Genomic DNA, 24733 nt, shown 5'->3' with positions numbered 1-24733 from the left:
GAGAACAGAAATCGTGCTCTGGCGGCACGGCAGCAACAGGAGGCCCCATTAGCTAAAGTGGTGCTTCAGGTTAAGAACAGTTTCAGGTTAAGTACGGACCTCTGGAACAAATTAAGTCCTTAACCTGAGGTACCACTGTATTTGAATTTCTATACCGCCCTATACCCGGAGGCTCTCAGGGTGGTTCACAAAATAAGATCAAGATATAAAACCACAAAATACATAATAAAAATAAAAACAACAACCCAATAGCCCCCCCCCCAAAAAACACACATTTTAAAAGGGCATAGGATAAAAATTAGATCAACCAAATGCCTGGTTTAAATGGAACGTTTTTGCCTGGTGCCTAAAGGTGTATAATGAAGGCACCAGGCGAACTTCCCTGGGGAGAGCATTCTACAGACGGGGAGCCACTGCAGAGAAGGCCCCGTTCTCGTGTGGCCACCCTCCGGACCTCTCGAGGAGGAGGTGCATGAAGGAGGGCCTCAGAAGATGATCTCAGGGTCCAGGTAGGTTCATATTCTCTAATCATACACTGCACCCAGGTCTGGGAGGCATTTCTGTGAAATGGAATATAATTTCAGCAGTTGAGCAAAGCAAATGTTGGCTTTATTTAGGGTTGCCATATTTCAAAAAGTAAAACTCCTGTTGTTGAGCACTTTTTTAAAGGAAGAACCCAAAATTCTTAAGCTTTTTGCCAGAACAAAATCAAATTGTTGAGCTTTTCTGGGAAAACCTACCCCAGAAATTGTAATTTTAAGCTTTTTGAACTGTTTCCGCTGCTTTTCCCATCGCGTTGCCATCCATCCAGGTTTTTCCTGACAGTTTGCCGGTTTGGCAAAATCCCCCCGTGCCATTTTTGCACCCGAAAAACAGGACATGTCAGGAATTTTCCAGACATATGGCATTTGTACGTGTTCCCCTCTTCATACAACCAGCTTATTTTTCTTAGTACTGTGCTCTCAGTGCTAGTTATGACCCCGCAAAGTAATTCAATATCCCATTCTCATGTAGATAGCAGTCGCTTTTAAAATAAAATCTGTGCAGAAGTGCACTCCGGTGCTATAAATATAGCTTTCAGAGTACTAAAGAAAAGCAAAAAAATAATTGTAAGGCTACTTAGAAATGTGGAAAGAATGAGGTGTTGTACATCATGTATTTTTTTGGGTGTGTCTCATGCATTAATTGATAATTGTTTTCTTTTTCTTTCTTTTACATTCCTTTATGTAATGCCTTTGGAAATCTAGCCATGGAGTGGGGAACATTACTTATGAAATAAATGGAAAAAAATAAGAAAAAAGTTGAAAAGCCAAAGGTTTGTGGGAAAATACAGAAGAGGGTCACTTTTTGGTGTTTGGTGTTTAAAAACAAGAAGGAAAAAAGAAAAGACTATATTAAGGCTCCTGCAATGTTGTGGCAAAATGGGAAAGTGGGGATCAGTGCAAAAAACTACTACAAAAATAAACTTTTTCAAAAGGTCAGGAAGTGGTATGAGGGAGGGATTGTGTCCTGGTCTCTAATGATGCTATAGAAGTTATCCTATATGTTCTAGCGACAGTCCCTCAGCCACATTCCCCAAGGCAATCACAATAGATGTAATAACTGGGGAAAGGACTTACATTTTCCCCAGCAACAAAATTCTGGGAAAATACTGTATCCCTGCGGCATGAGGGCTTCCTTATGTTTTATACAACAAACGAAAAAGAACTGTGTGTTTATTATGTGATGAAAATCATCCGTAAAAGCCCTGAGGGAGACATGAGGAAGGCCCTTTTCAAACTATAAATACCCAGTTTTCTACATGGCAATTAGAAGAACCCAAAGAAATGACTCTTGCGTAAGTCTTCAGTATTCATAAATTCCATCTAATCTGATTACACACTTAGATGCCTCTGGTGCAGAAGGAGATGTTGCCTCCGCAACTTTATAAATTAGTCATTCTTTTGTTTCGCTTGAGAGGAAGAAAACGCTTTTGTGCAAGCTTCCTTGTTTGGGTGCTTCCTTGTAACTGAAAACTTTGAAAACGTACGTGGGCGATTGGGTCTGAAAAGAGACATTTGTCGAGTGTGCAGAGTGTTAATGTATTATAACATTTTGAGCTGGAAGCAGAGAGCCACTTGTCTCTGCCTCACAATCCTTTGGGTGACACCCGAACTGCTCATGTGACAGCGCTCCAATATGAAAAGAGACAATGGGCATTGTTGGGCGCGCATATTAATAAATAAAAGAGACACCGTGTGGGCAAACAAAGGCTGCTTCCTGGAACACTGTGTCACAAGATTCCCAGGCCCAAAGCCTCCTTGGCTCGCTCACATAAGAGGCATCATAGAACTCATAGAACCCAATGTTTGGTTCTCTATAGGGGCTGTTCCGTGTTGGCTAAAGTCAAGTGATCATTGTCTGATGTTTCTGCATGTTTCTTTGCAGCTATTTGACGTTTACAGCACAGTAGGGCTCAACAAGCACTCCGAATCCTTCACAAAAGAGGTGAAGACTCTCCCTCCACAAGTTGGAGGGAGCCATGTCTTTCTTACACGGTGGGAAGCTTTCTATACTGGGAGTCTTGAACACCTGGGGAGGCACCACCTTATTGCTTTGAGCCTCAAAATGGTGGGTGGACCTATCAGTGATTGTGTGCTTGTTTATTCGGGACATGGGTGGAGCTGTGGTCTAAACCACTGAGCCTCTTGGTCTTGCTGCTCAGAAGGTCAGCGGTTTGAATCCCCACGATGTGGTGAGCTCCTGTTGCTCTGTCCCAGCTCCTGCCCACCTAGCAGTTCGAAAGTATGCCAGTGCAAGTAGATAAATTGGTACTGCTGCAGCGGGAAGGTAAACGATGTTTCCGTGTGCTCTGGTTTCCGTCATGGTGTCCCATTGCACCAGAAGCGGTTTAGTCATGCTGGCCACGTGACCCGGAAAGCTGTTTGTGGACAAATACCAGCTCCCTCAACCTGAAGTGAGATGAGCACTGCAACCCCATAGTTGCCTTTGACTTGACTTAACCGTCCAGGGGTCTTTTACCTTTACCATTTACCTTGTGGCAGTTATTCTATACATCAAAACAGCAAAAAAAATCTCTAAATTTCTTTATACCTTAACCCTAAATATGCAAATAGCAAATTGGATGGAAGGAACGTGTAAGCTGTTTCAGACATGGTGCACAACACCTGCCTGTTTTGCTTTGGAACAGTACGTTGGAAACAGGGCAATAAGGACTATTGCTACTTACCCTTAAATTTTGTCCTTAAAAATGTAGTCATGTCGTCTATTCATAGAAAAGAGTTACTTTGAGATGGGCAGTAGCGTTTTAACATGCAACTTATATTAAAATCTAAGTTCCATGCTAGTTCCAATTAGAGCTCATCAGACAGTATTTTGGTGAGCATGAAGAAGCACGCCAGTTTCATATGAGAAAAATGCTCTTAATTTGAGATTTCCAGCATCTGTTTCTATTGTATGTATGACTTTGGAAATATTATAAACGTGTTCTGATAACATTGTGCATGAAATGTTGCATGTTTGTTGTATGATAAATCTGAAGAATATGCTGTTTAAACTAGAAGCAGTGTATTGACCTAAGAAAGGTTTGGCGCACTTGCGAGTGAAATGGTCCTTTTAGATACCATACTGCATACCTTGCAGAAATATTTCTTATAATTTTATTTCCTGTTTTTATACGTCAACCACTTTACAAGACATTCCTTTTGCAGGCAGGGATTTTCCACGGCTGGCGTCAGTGACATATAGAAGAAAGTTTAAAGGAACGTCTTGCCAGCAATCAAGGAAAGAAAGAAAGAGAGAGAGAGAGAGAGAGAGAGAGAGAGAGAGAGAGAGAGAGAGAGAGTCGTGTCTCTCGTAACTTTGCACATCACAGCCAATATACAGTGGTACCTTGGTTTACATATGCTTCAGGTTACATATGCTTCAGGTTACATATGCTTCAGGTTACAGACTCCGCTACTCCGCTAACCCAGAAATATTACCTAGGGTTAAGAACTTTGCTTCAGGATGAGAACAGAAATTGTGCAGCGGCGGAACAGCAGCAGGAGGCCCCATTAGCTAAAGTGGTGCTTCAGGTTAAGAACAGTTTCAGGTTTAGAACAGACCTCCAGAACGAATTAAGTACTTAACCCGAAGTACCACTGTACAAGGGTTGCATATGAGACTGACATGTGCAACTGTAATCTACATAGTGATGGCGGTTGTTGTGCTGTTGTTGTTTAGTCGTTTAGTCGTGTCCGACTCTTCGTGACCCCATGGACCAGATCACGCCAGGCACTCCTGTCTTCCACCGCCTCCCACAATCTACATAGTGATGGCGGTTGTTGTAGCTATATGCTATTTGGCAGAAGAATCTCACTTCCCCCCATATAAAGAACTGTGCCTAGAATATCAGAAAGGTGAAATGTGGGGATTGTTGATTTTATTTTTGTTAAGTTGTGGGTGAGCATATCAGACGACACAGCGATTCTTCAAACAGCTCTTCTTTATTCAGATGCCAGAACAGAACTGAACTGAAGGGCTCAGTCAGCCTGCTTATATAGAGCTCCAGTACCATGTTATTGTAACAACTTTCTAAAACTATCCAATCACTGAACGTCACTTTCAATCCTTCATTTGCATAACTATCTACAGTATCCATCCAATCACTGAATGTCACTTTCGATCCTTCATTTGCATAACTATCTACAGTATCCTCCTGCTGGCCCAGGGTGAGAATTTTGATTATAAATTTTGTGGTTTTATATTTTGATTTTGTTCTGTGGACTGCCCTGAGACCTCCAGGTATAGAACAGAATATAAATTCCATTAATAATAATAATCATCCTCTCCCACACAGAAATTATTCTTAAGAGGATATGCTTGGCCCACGTGCTAGAAGAATAAGGATATAGCTTGAGTCCCTCACTTGTAGTTCTAGAAACCATTTAATGTGTCAACACAATGGAAGTTACTAATATTGCAGTTGTCGTATAAGGGATTATTATTTTGACCGGAATGTAATTGAAATTAGTAAGATTTTGGAACGCAGAAATAAAGAAAATCATCAAACCATCAAATCTAGCACATGGGGAGCCACCTAAATTCAGTATTTGAATGATTGGTATTAGTAATTGTATTACAATTATGTATTGTTATAATGAGGCTATAATTGGATTGTAATTGAAAAAATAATAATAATTCTCATAAAAAAAGAGGAGATGCTTGGCCCACATACACCAAAAGAGTAAAATCATTGTTGGATTTAAACATTCTAACGGAAAGTGTGTGTTAGGACAGGAAAAGTTTTTGCGTGTTGCAAGTCAAGTTCATAATGTCAGATCAGAGTTGGTGACCTCAGGACTTCAGGTCTTTAAGTTTGGCCTTGGGGGCTCTCTCTAGCCCGCCTCTGTCACCACCTCCTCTGTTTCATACCCTTTGAGTGTTTTTGCCTGGCTGGAATGTGTTTTTCATCTCTGATAAGGATTCCTGCTTGCTTGGAGGGATAGAGGCAAGAGCGTCTGACTGTGCATAGAAACTATGCTACTATACAAAGGCAAAATTTGCCTTCATTTCTCTGCCTGTTCTTGCCTCTAGACATATCCTTCACTCCTTTCTTCCTTTAGAATCATAGAATCATAGAATCATAGAGTTGGAAGAGACCACAAGGGCCATCGAGTCCAACCCCCTGCCAAGCAGGAAACACCATCAGAGCACTCCTGACATATGGTTGTCAAGCCTCTGCTTAAAGACCTCCAAAGAAGGAGACTCCACCACACTCCTTGGCAGCAAATTCCACTGTCGAACAGCTCTTACTGTCAGGAAGTTCTTCCTAATGTTTAGGTGGAATCTTTTTTCTTGTAGTTTGGAACCATTGCTCCGTGTCCGCTTCTCTGGAGCAGCAGAAAACAACCTTTCTCCCTCCTCTATGTGACATCCTTTTATATATTTGAACATGGCTATCATATCACCCCTTAACCTCCTCTTCTCCAAGCTAAACATGCCCAGCTCCCTTAGCCGTTCCTCATAAGGCATCGTTTCCAGGCCTTTGACCATTTTGGTTGCCCTCCTCTGGACACGTTCCACGTTCTGTATATAGGATGCCAGAACCCTACGCCCACCGGATCTGTTTTTCACATGTGGTGGTCCTGTAAAATAATTCAGGAATATTGGAAAACTATAGATTATGAATTTTAAAAGATACTTTAAAAAGCTTTCCCCCAAACAACTGAGACTTTCCTCTGGGGGGATGGTAACAACAGAGGTCCCCCCAAAAAACAATAGAGTTTATTACTGTACGCCACTACTTCAGCTGGAAGCTTATTGGCACAAAGGTGGAGAACAAGTATAGTACCCACCAAGGAAAAATGGCAGTGTAAAATGTGTGAATTCAGTGGTACCTTGGTTCTCAAAATTAATCTGTTCCGGAAGTCTGTTCCAAAACCAAAGCATTCCCAAACCAAGGCACACTTCCCCATAGAAAGTAATGCAAAATGGATTAATCCGTTCCAGGCTTTTAAAAATAAGCCCTAAAACAGCAATTTAACATGAATTTTACTATCTAACGAGACTATTGATCCATAAAATGAAAGCAATAATGTACTGTACGATAAAATAAATAACACAGTATTGTAGATGTTAAAAATTAAAATTGATTCCCCCCCCCCTTACCTGCACTGATGATAGTCATTGTTTGGATGGGGGGCTTTTATCCATTTCCGCAGTCACAGAATCAATCAATCAGTAGCTGAACTGGGTTCCACACAGTCACAAAAACAACTTAACCGAAAAAGCCTCAAAAACAAAAATGCAAAATAAATAGCAAAAACAAAAGTGTGAAACTTCATCCAAAGTCCATTTGACTTCTGAAATGTTCAAAATCAAGGCGCAGCTTCTGATTGGTGCAGGGGCCCTGGAAACAATAACCAACAGCCGCATCGGACGTTCGGCTTCCGAAAAACATTCCAAAACCGGAACGCATACTTCCTGGTTTTCTGCATTTGGGAACCAAGGTACCACTGTGGATTATGCGGAGTTGTAGAAAAGGAAAGGAACTAGGAAAAGGGTGGAAGGGAAGTCATATGGTATATGTATACATGCTGTATTTGGTACAAAGTTGTCACTGTGACAGGGACAGGGGGGTTAAATATGCTCTCTGCTCCTGTTTTTGAAAAGGCAAATAGAATATAAAATAGAATAAAGAACCCTACCCCCACCCAACATTGTCGCTTGACCATTGTGGCACCCATGAAATTAATTTATTCCACGCTTGTGACATCCAAATATTCACACCATGTCTGATTATAATAAACCATTATAATATTTGCTATAATCTTCCCCTAGGATCTAGTACAGTGGTACCTTGGTTTAAGAACAGTCCTGTTTATGAACGATTCGGTTTATGTAGTAATAATAATAAAAATAAATGTTATTTATACCCTGCCGTCCCCAGCCAGAGCCGGGCTCAGGGCGGCTAACACCAGTAAAATTACAATAGAAACATAAGGGGGGGGCAATTTAAAATACAGGTTAAAATGCAATTTAAAAATGCAGCCTCATTTTAAAAGTAGCCCATAGATCAAAACCATAAGGGGAGGGAAGACATAAGGGTCAGACTGAGTCCAAATCAAAGGCCACGTGGAACAGCTCTGTCTTGCAGGCCCTGCGGAAAGATGTCAAGTCCCGCAGGGCCCTAGTCTCTTGTGACAGAGCGTTCCACCAAGTCGGGGCCAGTACTGAAAAGGCCCTGGCTCTGGTTGAAGCCAATCTAACTTCCTTAGGGCCCGGGACCACTAGGGTGTTGCTATATACGGACCTTGAGGCTCTCCATGGGGTATACCGGGAGAGGCGGTCCCGTAGGTACGAGGGTCCTAGGCCGCATAGGGCTTTAAAAGTCAAAACCAGCACCTTAAACCTGACCCTGTACTCCACCGGGAGCCAGTGCAGCTGGTAAAGCACTGGATGAATGTGATCCCATGGCAAGGACCCCGTAAGGAGCCTCGCTGCGGCATTCTGCACCCGCTGGAGTTTCTGGGTCAGCTTCAAGGGCAGCCCTGCATAGAATGAATTACAATAATCAAGCCTGGAGGTGACCATCGCGTGGATCACTGTTCCGGTTTGTGAACTTTACCTCAAACCGAACGGTGGAAGGGCACTGGCGACAGGAGGCCTCATTAGGGAAAGTGTGCCTCCGTTTAAGAACAGATTCGGTTTAAGAACGGACTTCCGGAATGGATTAAGTTCATAAACCGAGGTGTCACTGTATATCATAGCAGCTCAGGTGCCCTGTTTCTTTCTCTGTGTCAAATTTGGCTTTTGCGTTGCATTATTGCGGACAAGTAAGAATGTTGAAAATGCCTGTTTATGTAATGACAATGGGGCACTGGTCTTATGGGGAGCTTTACAGACTGGCTGGTGGAAGTATTCTATTTAGGTCAGTGCCCATTTAGATTGTTTTCCTTATGTTTCTTTGCAAACTCGGCTCTATGAAAGCCACAGGATATTTCAGCTGGCGCATTTCTGGAGGATTATTGTCCTTGCTGGGTGGTTAAACATCATCCCAGGCATGCAATAATTGCCCAAAAATGCATTGCCTATTGTGTTTTTAAAAGAAAAGCAGATCTAGTGTGAACAACTTTGTTTGAAGTTGGGTATTCTCAGTTAGAATATTCAGATGTGAAAGCAGCACTAAGCATTCTTTTGTTCAAAATAATGTTTCCCTGGTAGCATTCTATACCGATATTAGCTGGCTGGAGAATCGCAAGAATTCTGGATGTTAGACATGGAAAATACCCTAATAATTCTAAGCTTATTTTCCAGTAGCAGCGGAAAGCTCACTACAGATTAATGTTTTGTGCAGAATTCACTTATGCGGCTAAATTTACTCAAAGTGGGATCCTGCAAAAGTTAGCCCTGTTGAGCTCCATGGAGCTTACTCCCAGGTAATTGAGTATCAGATTTCAGCTTAAATGGCATTTGTATTTGATGCAAACATAGTTACCGTATTTTTTGCACCATAACACTCACTTTTTTCCTCCTAGAAAGTAAGGGGAAATGTCTGTGCGTGTTACGGAGGGAATGCCTATGGGTGGCATGCCTATGGATTTTCCTCCTCTAAAAACTACGTGCGTGTTATGGTCGGGTACATTTTATTTTTGCTCAATGGGAACAGGCAGACAACCCATAGGAGATGCATAGGCAAAGAATGTGATGGATTCTTTTTTTAAAAAAAGCTATTTTGAGAATATTGCATTCATTTTTTTATCCTTACCATGAAAGTTGAAAGGTTAAGGACCTCTGGAAGGTTAAGTCCAGTCAAAGGCGACTATGGGGTTGCAGCGCTCATCTCGCTTTCAGGCCGAGGGAGCCAGCGTTTGTCCACAGACAGCTTTCCGGGTCATGTGGCCAGCATGACTAAACCGCTTCTGGCGCAACAGGACGCCGTGACGGAAACCAGAGCGCACGGAAACGCCATTTACCTTCCCGCCACAGCGGTAACTATATATCAACTTGCACTGGTGTGCTTTCAAACTGCTAGGTTGGTAGAAGCTGGGACAGAGCAATGGGATCTCATTCCGTCACAGGGATTCGAAGCGCTGATCTTCTGATTGGCAAGCCCAAGAGGCTTGGTGGTTTAGACCACAGCTCCACCTGTCTCCCACCTTACCTTACCTTTTCCTTACCATGAAACCAAGAGCAGGCAATATAGCAGACAACAACACATAAAAAGATAAGATAAAAGGATACATGTGACAGTTGCAATGTTTCATATGCAATATTTATACCAATGAGTTCTATTATTATTAGTAATTACTACTACTACTGGTCATTGAAAGAAAGGAAAACCAAGCCAATGCAATTTTTTATTTTGCCATTTGCATCCATTTATGTCTGACGTACATTGCTGGTGCCTAACTAACATCAACACTGAATTGTCTGGATAGACAACAGTAGTATAGACAAGGGCCTTACTGAATGGGGGAAAGATTGACTATTGCACTAATCTGTGGCTTCCACACCAACGTGTTGGCATAGTCCTAAGATCCTGTGATCTGCATAGGAGTTACCAGGAATGTTGGCACAGAACTTTCTGCGTGGGGTGAAAACTAAGGGATGGAGAAGGCAAGTCAGGAAGAGGGCAGCAACAAGCCCATGTGAGCATTTTGATAGGCTTTTTTCGCAGATGGAAGAAGTTTGGATGGAGATCGTACAGCTTATTACCCCTCTGGCACAGTATGAACATACACAAACAAAAGCAGATTTCTTGATCAAGAAAACATGATTTCTTAGTTGAGGGTTAGGGTTAGGGTTAGGTGTTTTTTCCCCCCATTTAATATGTCATGAAACTAAAGGAAGTTTCCAACGCAGCACTATGACAAACATTCCATCTGTGTAAGCCGCTCTGCTCCCCCTTTCTTCCTTAATGTGATTTTCTGGGGGTTCTCGTGACCCAATTTGGGGTATGCAATGGAAAGGGATGCGGGTGGTGCTGTGGGTTAAACCACAAAGCCTAGGATTTGCCGATCAGAAGGTCGCAGTTCGAATCCTCGTGATGGGGTGAGCTCCCATTGCTCGGTCCCAGCTCCTGCCAACCTAGCAGTTCGAAAGCACGTCAAAGTGCAAGTAGATAAATAGGTACCGCTCCGGCGGGAAGGTAAACAGCGTTTCTGTGTGCTGCTCTGGTTCGCCAGAAGTGGCTTAGTCATGCTGGTCACATGACCTGGAAGCTGTACGCCGGCTCCCTCGGCCAATAAAGCGAGATGAGCGCTGCAACCCCAGAGTCGGTCACGACTGGATCTAATGGTCAGGGGTCCCTTTACCTTTACTTTAATGGAAAGGAGAGGGGCAAAGAACCCCACTGCATTATAAGAAGTATTTGTACTGGCTCCCACTAGCAGTACTCATTAGCTCCATTCCCTACTGTTTATATTTTTTAGGAACTGAAAATAAAGTTTGGGCAAACAAACGAATTGTTGGAAAGGAAGAAATGGTGGGGAAAGGGGGAAGAAACATGTACTGTGGAAAAGACAGCGGAAAAAGGGACTACCCACTAGGGATGCAAGAGATTGCATCAACGATCTGGATGAGTTTCACTGGACAAACAGAGATTTTTTAGATCAGGGGTCAGCAAACCTTTTTAGCAGGGGACTGGTCCATTATCCCTCAGACTTTGTGGTGGGCCAGGCTATATCTTTTGGGGGGAAATGAACGAATTTCTATGCCCCACAAATAACCCAGAGATGCATTTTAAATAAAAGGGCACATTCTACTCATGTAAAAACACCAGGCAGGTCCTACAAATAACCCAGAGATGCATTTTAAATAAAAGGGCACATTCTACTCATGTAAAAACACCAGGCAGGCCCTACAAATGACCCAGAGATGCATTTTAAATAAAAGGACACATTCTATTCATGTAAAAACACGCTGATTCCTGGACTGTCCGCGGGCCGGATTTAGAAGGTGATTGGGCTGGATCTGGCCCTAGGGGCCTTAGTTTGCTTACCCATGGTTTAGATGTAGAATTCTCTGCTTGAGCATCTGAGCTTGGACTAAGCAGACCATGGGGATATCGTTCAGCTATGAGCACTATTGTTGAAGAGGTTTCATTCATCGTTAACCAACAGCTCTAGAAAATAACTAGCCCAAGTAAGTCCTGGAGAAGCTTTGGGTAAATAAAGACTTTGTGTTTCAGAGGATCTGGCTCACTTCCATGGAAATCCTCTTTCCATCCTGTAATACCTCTACATAATTTGCCCCTTTATCTCTCTTCCAAGCACAATGCTGGCAATATTTGGACCATCACATGAAGCAAATGGAAACAACAAATATCTGCTACAATGACATTATTGTTATTATTATCAAACCGAAATGGTGTTTGAGAAATGTATGAGAATGGAAACTTGATTTACCTGTGCAACCATGAACTGTTCATGGAAAACCTATTAGTCTAAACTTCCCATTTTCCCATTTTTACATGGAGGCATGCCTTTTAAAAAAAGGTCATCTATTTTGTAGGGATATTGTTTTTATTACCCAAATAACTCTGTAATCCATGAAAGATAGTGCTCTTGAGTATATAGTATCATAAGGTGTGCAGTGACCAAAACAATAGCAAACACAGTATTTGATTGTAATATATCAGTGGTTCAGTGCTCATTTCTTCTCTTTCCAAAATGGATTATTTCTTGAAAAATTGCAAACGAAGTAATAAAGGGTCCACTTGTGATATACCAGTGGTTCAGTGCTCGGAACGTCGTTCCGGTAATCCGACTTTCCGACGCTATAGAGTTTAGTCATCGAGCTGTCAAAATCAATTGTAACAGAATTGCACTGAATTGACAAATAGAATAAGGAAAATTACACTTAAAAATACATTGAGAATGCAAGAAGTAGAATAAGGAAAATTAAAATTAAAAATATGTTGAGAATGCAACAAGTAGAATAAGAAAAATTAGAATTAAAAATACATTGAGAATGCAACAAGTAGAATAAGATAAATTAAAATTAAAAATACGTTGAGTGCATTCTTTCTTGGTCTGTCAACACTGCATGCCTGCAGCTTTGATACAATTAGAGCCACCCTCCTCCTTGCCTGTCTGAGCCTGACAGCTGCAAACGTCAGACATGATGGGGCTTTCCCTACAGCTGTATCCTTAGCTGCCCCCTCTCTCATCCTCAATCCCACGCCATCCTCTCAGTGTTTCTGTTTTATCTGTGCATGCTAAAGAGAGGAGGCATGCCCTCCAGCCCAAACATGGTTGCTGGGGAAACTTCCGGCAAATACTGACAACATCATGAGCTAATGGCAGGCACCTCCTCGCAATGACCTTAATTAGACCCAGCTCAAATGTTGGCACATGATACAATCATCACCAGCCTCTGCAATCCTCACAGACCTCTACCACCTCACAATGCATGGATAGAGATCATGTAGAAATGAGAATCTACCATTAAAAAAAAAAATTAAGCTTTTTTCCAACTGCACCATCCCTCTACAAGCAGAGAGGTGTTGACATGAAGATATATTTAAATATCTAATCTTTCACGTGTATTTTGAAGTTGTACAATCTTATGTGGGGATGAGTGATAGGTTTTTAAGACACTGCGGTGGTTAGAGTGTTGGGTTAGGACTGGGCAGACTCAAGTTTGTATCAATACTCAGCCTTGTAGCTCACTGGGTAATCTTGAAGACTTGCCGTCTCTGCCTTAACCCACCTCACTAGGTTGTTGGGAAGATAAATGGCGACTGGGGAGAGTTGCCATGTTCACCGCTTTGTGCTCCTGTATAAGCAACATGGGGCATAAGTGAGTATTTGCAGTTTTACTTAAAAAATGGGAAGAGTGTGAGGACTCCTTAACACATTTCATATTTCATTAAATCATAGACTCTTAGAGTTGAAAGGGCTCCAACGGTCATCTAGTCCCACCCCCTGCAATGCAGGAATCTCAGCTAAAGCATCCATGACAGATGTCCACCCAAACTCTGCTTAAAAACCTCTGAGGAAGGAGAGTCCACCATTTCTCATGGGAGTCTGTTCCACTGCCGAACAGCTCTTACTGTCAGAGTTTTTCCAAATGTTTAGTTGGAATTTCTTTTCTTGTAACTTGAAGCCATTGGTTGGAGTCCTACCCTCCAGAGCAGGAGAAAACAAGCTTGCTCCCTCTACCATGTGACAGCCCTTAAGATATTTGAAGGCTATCCTATCTCCTCTCAGTCTCCTCTTCTCCAGGCTCAACACACCCAGCTCCTTCAACCATTCCGCATAAGGCTTAGTTTCAAGACCCTTGATCATCTTGGCTGCCCTCCTCTGCACACGTTCCAGCTTGTCAACATCCTTCCTAAGTATTCCAGGTGTGGTCTAAGGCAGAATAGAGCGTTACTAATACTTCCCTTGATCTGGACACTATACTTTGTTGATGAAACCTAGAATAGCATTAGCTTTTTTGCTGCTTTTTTGCTGCTGTTGACTCATGTTCAGCTTGTGGTCCACCAAGACCTCTAGATCCTTTTCACATGTACTGCTAATAAGCCAGGTGTCCCCCATCCTATATTTGTGCACCTGGTTCTTCCTGCCTAAGTGCAGAACCTTACATTTGTCTCTACTGAAATTCATTTTGTTAGCTTGCGCCCAATCTGTTAAGGTCGTTTTGAATTCTGATTCTGTCTTCTGCGGCATTAGCTACCCCCCCCCCCCAGTTTGGTGTCATCTGCAAAGTGGATGCCATCACTTTAGGTAGTGAATCCTAGGATTGAACAGATGTGTGTGTGATACATGATTGAATCATACATGCTGCATTCAAATTTCAAAAAGCTGCAGTATTACAAGCCAACAAAGTTCTTATCAGCCTGTGGAGGATTTGGCCGGGGAGATTAAATAGAAGAATGTTGTGCCAAATCCTTTTCTCCCTCCCCGCCTTCTTTTTATGGTCACTCTTGCAAAAAATAAATATTTGTTTTCCTTATTGGATCCTTCCTGCTCAACCTTCTGCTGTAGTCTCCAAGCATCCAGGCTTAATGGAGTGAAGCTTGCATAAGTTCAGAGCACTCAGCTGCAAATTCTGTCTGAAACAAGCAGATTATTATATTTTGCTTAAGACAAATGTTAAGATTTGCATTAGTCACAGGCAGACAAACAGCTATTTGTCCAAGCTCCAATAAAAGAGGATGCCACTATAGCAAATAAATGTAGGCGAAACACATATTCAAATTCTGAAGAGGCCATTGTTTGTGAACCAATTAATTTGCACCTAGCTAATTAATTCCCAAGGCTCAATTGAACTACCATCACCAAGAGTAAACAAGCAACATGCAGGGCTATGAATCAGTCTGAGTTACCACAGACAGCTGATTTCTAGTTCCGGTTGTGGATCAGACTGTTGGCACAGTGGCGTTTTTAGCTCATTTCTCCGCCTCCCCTCCAGCTAACATGTTTGCCAATCTGGTTCATGCAGCTTGTGTTTGCAATTCTGTGCAGTTTCAGAAAGGATGTGTGTGTGACTTCTGGTCTCGGCATGCCACTCCAATTGCTTTGAGATCATACTTAAGCTCTCGGGACTTCAGATTATTCATATGTAATACTGGAATAATGCCTACCTCCCCGGAAATTTTTTCAAAGCTTCATTAGTGAGTCTGCAAGGTGAAAGCCTCTTTACTGAACTTGGGCCCAGTGATTCATAATCTCTCTCCCCAAATCTCAAAATGCAATTAAGGAAAGTTAAGTGGGAGAGGAGCTGCAGGTGGTTAGTCAAGTTTCTACACTCCTCACTGACACCCCTTAAATCAGATCTCCCCCCCCACCTTCTGCCACTTTCTACATTACTAAGATATTAAACTCAGATATGTCTTGCCTTTGTGCTGGAAAGCCAAAATGCACAGCAAAATCGCATGCGTAAGTGACGGGAAAATGACACAATGGAGCCTTATCACTGTAGGAAGGATGGGAAAAGGTGAAAGCAAGAAAGCTTTTGCAGACCTCATTAGGTGCACCAAAATGTAATTATAACGCGAAAGGCTTTCCTCATCTTATTTTTAATTCTTAAAATAATTTGCTGGAAGAAATACATACATTTCGCTCAGTGCCTTTCCAGGTGGTTATTTTTTTGCTCAGTAAATGTTACAAATTTGTTACCTGGTGTTCAGACTCTTCATGTAACATTGCGGTGCCAAATTTGTATAAACTGACCTGCAGAGATTGGGGACTGGCTGATGGCAGGTTTGCTTTGACCCTGCACTTGGAGTTTGATGCTTGGAGTCCATGGGTGTGTCCAGACGTGGGGAATATTATGTTAGTCTTCCTAATTATAATGCTAGTGCTTCTGTCCTGTTTTCTAATGTTTCTTTCATGCGGCAGTACTTGCTGTGTCACGGGTTTTGTTTGGGCTGATATGCCAGCACGCTGCACTAAATTCCATTCACACAACAACTAATGCCATCAGACAACGTTTTGCGCACGCATGCTTCTGTTCCACCAGGATTGTCTCATCAAAATGGCAAGGAAGAACTGTGTGCCAGTATTCTGACCTAAATTTCACCACTTTGCTACTGCAATCTTCCAGGTTGTAAAGGTAAAGGTAAAGGGACCCCTGACCATTAGGTCCAGCCATGGCCGACTCTGGGGTTGCGGCGCTCATCTCACTTTACTGGCCGAGGGAGACGGCGTATAGCTTCCGGGTCATGTGGCCAGCATGACTAAGCCGCTTTTGGTGAACCAGAGCAGCACACGGAAACGTCGTTTACCTTCCCGCCGGAGTGGTACCTATTTATCTACTTGCACTTTGACATGCTTTCGAACTGCTAGGTTGGCAGGAGCAGGGACCGAGCAACGGGAGCTCACCCCATCGCAGGGATTCGAACTGCCAACCTTCAGCAAGTCCTAGGCTCTGTGGTTTAACCCACAGCGCCACCCACGTCCCTTTCCAGGTTGAGGGGACTACAAAAGGATTCCCTGCCGCCACAGCCCCACAAAATCCAATAACATGAAAATGAGTGCTAAAAATGCAGTATATTCCATTAGTTTCCTAAAAGTGGCATGGACATTGTGTGAATCTCAAATACAATGCTGAAATTAACAGTTAGGGAAACAGCAGGGAACTGGAATAAAATATGAGTATCTTCCTAGCTAAATAAGGAATCTTGCACACAAATGGCTTCCACACTGACTTCTCCCTTCCTACCTGATCACTAGCCAGTCAGCACATGTGCTGTCCTGCAAACTCTGAATATCTTTGATAAATTATTGGGAATGGGGAGCAGATGATTTCGTCATCCTTTTCATCCCTGCCTGTTGAACAATTACTGGCTTACATGCAGAGCTGGGATCTCATACTGCTCAGTAATTTGATTTCTCCTCAATATAGTCATAACAAAATTAAACATTATGACTTTTTATTTTAGTAGTGTTAGAGATATGTATTTGAAATTAAACACTAATAAAAATTTAACAGTTCATTCTGAGACAAAAAGGGACGAAGTATTTTTAGCTACCTATTGATCTTTTCCCATAGTACAAGAGGCTACAGGACAGAATGTTTGGAACAGAGTTGAGGGTCAATAGAAAGCCCTTAAACCATGTTAAGCCTCTAGTGTTTTGGACGGGTCCCATTAATAACAGTAGGCTAAGCATCTGAGAGCTTGTTCACATGACACTATTGGCACTGAGAATATCAGGCCTGAGTTTTAGCACCTCGGCTACTTACAACACAATGCTCAATCCTGGTTTAGTGTGCTAGCATAAAGCTTCATGAGTTTTATTTGTCTGTTTGTATAGTAGCATCAGTGTACCTGCCATTTTGGAGAGTACAAGAGCATAGGTCTCTTTTCTTCATAGCTAACAATCAGAACAGTAAAAATATAATATCATTTATAAGTATACAGTAGAACCTCGGTTGCCGAACATAATCCATTCCGGAAGACTGTCTGACTTCCAAAATGTTCGACAATCTGGGTGCAAAGGGCTGTCAGCAATTTCTATTGAGAAAATTGAAAAACACTCAGCGGAAGCCGTTTGACTTCCATGGCGCGTTTGAAAACAGAAGCATTTACTTCCGGGTTTTTGGCATTCGGGTTCTGAAACATTCGGCTTCCGAGACACTCGAAAACTGAGGTTCCGCTGTACATGTAAAACATATAAAAGTATGCTTGAGTGATTGCACAGTAAACGTAGGTTCTGTTAAGTTGTGGGTGAACATATCAGATGACACAGCAATTCTTCAGACAGCTCTTGTTTATTCACAGGCCAGAACAGAACTGAGCTGAAGGGTTCAGCCAAGCTGCTTATATAGAGCTCAACTACAACGCAACAGTAACAACTTTCTGTAACTATCCAATCACTGAACGTCACTTTCAATTCCTTATTTGCATATGTGGACCTGAGTGAAAACTATCTACAGTATCCCCCTGCTGGCCCAGGGTGAGAACTTCAGTACATAACAGGTTCGGTCAGGATAACACAATCCTGCATCCAGTTTAGTATATATACAACTCAACCCACAATCTCACTCTATTTCTGCTGTTAGATCCTGCGCCAGAGGCATGTCTATCTCTGTACTTCCTTCTTTCTACAGTCAAGATTTATTTTAAGCTTAAGCCACCCTAAGCAAATATATTTACCCTAAGCAAGCCATCACTGTCAAATATCACACCAATGGGTGCAATGGGACTTCCCCTTCCTCTCTTCTTCCCTCCAATAGCCTCCCACCCCCCAGTTTTTCTGGAGGCTGCCCTAGTCCTCCTCTAGAGAAGATTTTGGGGGACATGCAAGTAATGCAAGAGGAAGGAGAAGCAGGGGGAACTCCCATTTCTTTGAGCAGGATTCTGTTGTGCAAGCAGACCTTCAACAACACTGAAAAGCTTAACTGAGGAGCTTAACCCTGAAATGTGATTTTTGTTGTTCTTCTTAGCAGTTGTGAAATAGGATGCAGCAAGGCTACACCTCCCCAGTCCAAGACTGCATGCACAAAGATACGGAGATTATTTTGTAAGCTTTATAGAAACTCTTTTTTAAAAAAATAGGGGGAAGTTACACTCAAGGGGAAGTTGAGGAGACCTCGCCCCCCTAAAGATTAGGTTTCTAAACACAAAAGTTGCAGAATCCGAATGTTTACTCTGCACAGCTGCTTGTACTGGTGTTGACTGATTTGACCAACACAACAATGTGTTGGCAGCATCCCTCAAGCTAATGCCATAATTCCTACATTATTACTCCCACATGCCATATTACTAGCAAATACTTTTTAAAATACTCATAAGATACTCCTTCCCATCAGAGACAAAGGGCCCAGCCTTTACCTGATGTGTTATGTATAGGGTATTGTTTTGTTTTGTTTTTTTGCATACTTCCCTATTCAAACACTATGGGACCTCTTACCCATGTTAATGAAGAAGAAGAGTTTGGATTTGATCACTACCCTAAGGAGTCTCAAAGTGGCTAACAATCTCCTTTCCCTTCCTCCCCCACAACAAACATTATGTGAGATGAGTGAAGCTGAGAGACTTCAGAGAAGTGTGACTAGCCCAAGGTCACCCAGCAGCTGCATGTGGAGGACCAGGGAAGGGAACCCAGTTCACCAGATTACGAGTCCAACCACTCTGAACCACTACACAACAGTTTGATATCAGATCCACACAAAGAATGGACATTTGCAACTGTGAAAGTTGAACAGATGTTAACATGTGGTTTATAGTTTATTTCAGGAAAAAATAGGAAGCCTATCTGAAAACCTAGCGCAGCATCAAATTCATTCATTGTGTTAGATTTGCACTTGCACAATGGAAAGTTCCCTTTCTTGTCTCCCATCCCCGCCCCGGTCCATGCCCCATGTCACCCCCAGAAGTGCTTCAAAGATTTGGAACCCCTAGAGTAAATTTAGTGGTGTCGTGGGCAAAAGAGAGGGTGATAATGTTGCAGACAGTTCATGCAGTACTACTTTGGATAATCATTGGCAACTGAGTCAGCTAAGTATCTTGACTCTTAATTATCAGTACGCCTTTTGTCCCAATGGTTGCATTAAAATTAAATGTAGATGAGCACTGTTCTTCTTTGTTGGTTTTATTTGACTGTGAAACTCATGAAATTGCATATCTCAATGTCTAAAGAGCAGATCTTGGACATCATATATGAAATGATAGTCTTCTGGCAGAGGGGGTAGTATTTAAAATTCTCAAACACCATATAAATGGAAGAGAATTTGGAACAATATAATTATTTCTAAGCTGCATGCATACGTACTTAATGAGTGGATTTAAACATAATCACCCCTTCCGACGACTTATATAGCAATTAAGAAATGTTAGCAATTTGCCAGGATTTAGCAGAATTTCTAAATTGCTACTCCTCGAATTTTATCCTTCCTTGCTGTAAACTCATTGGTTGCTGAGAGACACAATGATGAGCTGTCAGTCTCATTGTTTTGTAACACATTTTGTTACGGCTGATCTATGATGAAATCATGCTACCTTTTAAAAATATAGCTATTGCCCGAGGAGCATGTTAAAAATGTGACTTCAGCATAGCAGAGAGGTATTCTTTAAAACCAAACAAACATCTACACAATTCCTCCAATGTAATTCCTTTAAAATGTCATTTCAGTGCTGGGGTGACTGATCTTTCCACATTCTTAAGCTGACCAAATGACAGTCCATCATTTATCTTTAAAAGTTAAGGGTGGGGGGGGCGTAGATGCATTCAGAGTGTTTCCCCGCCCCCTCCTGGCAGTTATCTCAAGGAGAAAATCTCTCAGCCAGACAGTAAATCTCCTGTTTTCATTCTCTGTGGCTAAAAGCTCATAATTTAGCATTTCACTGTCTGGCTGGCACGTGGATATTTGGTATCTCATGATTATTGTTTTTAAAACTGTACTATAAAGTTACATATTTTAGCCATTATAAAGATTTCAGACTTTTCTTCTACCTTTCAAGAAATGAAATCATTGCATTTCGGCTGTTACGAATTACAGGAAAATAAAAATCAAAAACATTAAAATTATATCAAAACTGGTAAATGCATCAAATTAAGTCTTGTGAGCTTCTGCCAGAGGTCAACAGCACACATCTATCGAGTATATGATGAGTAGACTGATGTTTGGCATTGATGTAAGAATTTGGAGCTCAGTATGCTCACAAATGCTTTGAGCAACTAGTAAGGGGATGATGATAAAGGCCCAGCCTGGAGTTCATAAATGCTTAATATCAGCACACTAACTGTGTGCAGATGTTCAGTTTAGCTCATGAATCTCAGCTTCCGTTTGCCCAGAAGACCCTCACATGCTCAAAAGTGTAGAGGTGTTTATCTACAACCCATACAATAAATGGTCTAGGGCAGAGGTGAGGAACATTTTTCACCCCCTGGGAGCCACATTCCCACCTGGAGAATGTTCCAAGGGCCACATGGGAGTGGTGGCTGAGCCCTGAGGCAAATGTGGACAGAACAATGCCTTTGAGCTGGCTACAGTCCAGCCATGCAAAAGCCAGTGGTTTCTACGCACAAATCTTACCATCTTATGCAAGCAAGATTTCCAGCGAGGCAAAAGGACTTTGAGAAGCAGGGGACAACACTGGTGAAGGGTGTGCCAACATAAAGGGTATGCATCCCAAGGAAGAGGCACGACCCAGGTAGAGTTTCAAGTACAGTGGTACTTCGGTTCCTGTTTATGAACGATTCAGTTTATGAACTCCGCAAAACCGGAAGTAGTGTCCTGGTTTGCGAACTTTACCTCAGTCTAAGAATGGAATCCGAATGGTGGAAGGGCACCGGTGGTGGGAGGCCTCATTAGGAAAAGCGCACCTCAGTTTAAGAACGGTTTCGGTTTGTAAACCAAGGTACCACTATATTTAGAGAGGTCTAAAGACTGCATCCCTTGACTGAGATTCCTTACTCCTGATTTTTAGATGATAGATAGATAGATAGATAGATAGATAGATAGATAGATAGATAGGAGAGAGAGAGACACACACACACACACACACACACAGAGAGAGAGAGAGAGAGAGAGAGAGAGAGAGAGAATAGACAGATAGATATGGGGTATATATATAGGGATGCAGGTGGCGCTGTGCTCTAAACCACTGAGCCTCTTGGGCTTGCCAATCGGAAGGTTGGCAGTTTGAATCCGCGTGATGGGGTGAGCTCTCATTGCTCTGTCCCAGCTCCTGCCAACCTAGCAGTTCGAAAGCACGCCAGTGCAAGTAGATAAATAGGTACCGCTGTGACGGGAAGGTAAACAGCATTTCTGTGCACTCTGGCTCCTGTCACGGTGTCCCATTGTGCCAGAAGCTACTGTTAGGTCCACCAGCCTTCAACCATGGATACCAGCAGCCTTCAAGCAAGCAAACTTGTCTTATTATTGCTCCCTAGCATCCCAATCCGAGAGGATTGCCTCCTTCCATTCACCAGTTTGCCTCCTCCAAGTGGAAGAAACCTGGGCAGTGCTGAATGTCACATCCATTGCCAGGTGTGTCCTTCTGGAAACAGAAAGGGGCTTTCCCCTTTTATTTTGTATTTTGCATTTTGTATGTTTGTGGTATGTATGTCATAACTTAATAAAAAGGAATTAAAAGAAAAGAAAAGAAAGGGGCTTTCCCCTTGGCCTGCCGTTATATCCACTCAGTTGCCAAGTGCTTTTGTGACATCACAAGACACCCACAGCCAATGGCAACAGCTGGGGAGGCATCATCTTCATTGCTTTGAGCCTCACAATGGCAGGTGGACCTATCAGTGATTGTGTGCTTTATTCATGACACGGGTGGAGCTGTGGTTTAAATCACTTAGCCTCTTGGGCTTGCTGATCAGAAGGTCAGTGGTTTGAATTCCCGCAACGGGGTGAGCTCCTGTTGCTCTGTCCCACCTCCGGCCAACCTAGCAGTTTGAAAGCATACCAAGGCAAGTAGATAAATAGGTACTGCTGTGGCGGGAAGATAAACAGTGTTTCTGTGTGTTCTGGTTTCTGTCATGGTGTTCCATTGCGCCAGAAGCAGTTTAGTCCCGCTGGCCACAAGACCCGGAAAGCTGTCTGCGGACAAACGCTGGCTCCCTCGACCTGAAAGCGAGATGAGCGCCACAACCCCATAGTTGCCTTTTACTGGACTTAACCGTCCAGGAGACCTTTACCTTTACCTTTTACTCCTGATATAGGGTATATATAGATATAGGTCCTGGTACAAGTGAAAATTTGGAGAAAGGCAACTGGTACAAATCTGATCTCTCCATGCTTTCATAACCTCCATCGAATGTTTGCACTCTTGTTACAATTCATCTGGCAAACACACAATTATATATTTTTTTATAGTTTTTTGGGGGGATGGGTGGGAATAGGTTAGTTTGTATGAATTGTTAAGATCTATGTGGCAAGAGGGACATGGGTGGTGCTGTGGTGTAAACCACAGAGCCTAGGACTTGCCGATCAGAAGGTTGACGGTTCAAATCCCCGCGATGGGGTGAGCTCCCGTTGCTCAGTCCCTGCTCCTGCCAACCTAGCAGTTCGAAAGCACATCAAAGTGCAAGTAGATAAATAGGTACCACTCCGGCGGGAAGGTAAACAGCGTTTCTGTGCGCTGCTCTGGTTCGCCAGAAGCGGCTTAGTCATGCTGGTCACATGACCTGGAAGCTGTATGCCGGCTCCCTCGGCCAATAAAGCGAGATGAGCACCGCAACCCCAGAGTCGGTCACGACTGGACCTAATGGTCAGGGGTCCCTTTACCTTTACCTTTACCTTATGTGGCAAGAAACAGACAACTATCTTCAGCAAGACTACCCTTATATATTTTGATTCTGTTTCAAACAGTAACAAGTCTTCTTCTCTCCAGATAATTTGTATTGCATCCCCTCGTGTGGCTCTGAGGCTCAGTGACCAGACTTCACTGATACATCTTCATCTCCCCATTCTCTCTGCTAGGCATGGAAGGATCTGTCAATTTCCATTTTCCTGGTTTCCAGTCTTTCCAATCTAAAATTCCGCTCTTCACATTTTGCAGAAAGTTGTAATTAAAAAAAAAAAATCTTGTGAAAAACCACCAGTATTTTAGTGTGAATTTCTCCCAATAAGCACATTTTTATATGCAGTTTTGGCAAATGTACACATTTCTGCGAGCAAATCCCCCTAATGTAATGCATTTTTGTATGTTATTTTTCATGAATGACTTCATTTTTATGCACACACTTTCCTCATTTTTGTAAACATTGGTTGGGGAACTGCACAGGAAAATTCAGATAAATGTGAATTTCAAAGGATTGCTGTGTTTCAGTTTGCATATTATTTCGGAAGGTGTGAATTTGGTAGATTCGATTTTAAATGCCTTCCCAACTGACTTTCTCCTCCAACCCTACTCTCAGCCCAGTCTTTCTTCTCCCATGTTGACTGTATCTTTCTGGCAGCTTTCCATCCTTTCATTTCAGAGATTTTACAAACTCGAAAGGCAAGGGGTGAGGAACTAAGATACTCAGATGCAACGGAAGACTATCAGATCCCCTGTACTTTTAATTAAGTATATAGAAGGTGAAGCTGTAGCACATTTAGTGTTTTTATCCTTGCATTACCCTTCATCTCAAGGGTTCCAGCATCTGCTTGAAAAATAAAATCCATTGTTTCACATTGTCATAATATTTGTGTTCAATATATTTACCTAGACAGAGAAGAGCTTTGTTGTTTGGCATCAAATTATCTCCCCTTGGCATTAACTCACTTAGAGTTTCATTGCTGTTTACACAGCGTTATTTTATAACCTTCCGTTAAATCTGCTTTTTGTTTGCCACTTGCCTTTGGGCTTGTTTATTTCCTCATGAAGTCTCCTGTTGAAGGGTTCCCAAGCACTGTTTGTTTTGTCAAGACAAAGGAACATTGAATAGGACCTGGCATAGCATATAGCTTGAAGGACGGAGCCTGCAAATCATGAAGCCCCTGGTTTGAATCCTGCCTCTGCTAGAAGAACTCTCTGTGGCTGCAGTCCTAAACAAACTTGCCAGTTAAGTCCTACCAAGAGCAGTGGGATATCCTTCCAAAATTAATGTAAACTGTATGGAGGGGTTTTTATGATTAAATAAAATAAATAAATAAATAAATAAATAAATAAATATGCATAGCTGTGGATTGTATGTTCTCTTGGGCAAGCCAGTCTCAACCGTAGACCTACTCATTCACAACATAACTCCATCTAATGGCTTCCATTACACTGGTAGGCCCAATTCATGGTTCAGGTTCTGACGCAGAAAGCCCTGTATGACTTGTGACCCAAACAGTTGAAAGAGCATCTTCCCAAGTC

The 24733-nt window shown here is 42.4% G+C and overlaps 2 long non-coding RNA genes across 2 annotated transcripts in view; one reads left to right on the top strand and one right to left on the bottom strand.

Moving 5' to 3' along the window:
- The window catches only part of LOC309352249, a 114880-nt gene that overhangs the window by 11809 nt on the left and 78338 nt on the right, over window positions 1-24733 (top strand). The gene's annotated exons all lie outside the window — the stretch shown is intronic.
- On the bottom strand, window positions 12002-21938 carry LOC309352251. The gene is made up of 3 exons (XR_014161196.1): window positions 21870-21938; window positions 13141-13263; window positions 12002-12283 (listed from the first exon to the last, which is right to left on the bottom strand). It is a non-coding gene; the product is annotated as an uncharacterized lncRNA (long non-coding RNA).

The sequence above is a fragment of the Podarcis erhardii genome (genome assembly GCF_964252035.2).
Source record: "Podarcis erhardii genome assembly, chromosome: 11".
In the NCBI taxonomy this organism is placed as follows: domain Eukaryota; kingdom Metazoa; phylum Chordata; class Lepidosauria; order Squamata; family Lacertidae; genus Podarcis; species Podarcis erhardii.
Note: the sequence above shows the minus strand (reverse complement) of the source record. Positions and strands in the feature narration are given on the sequence as shown.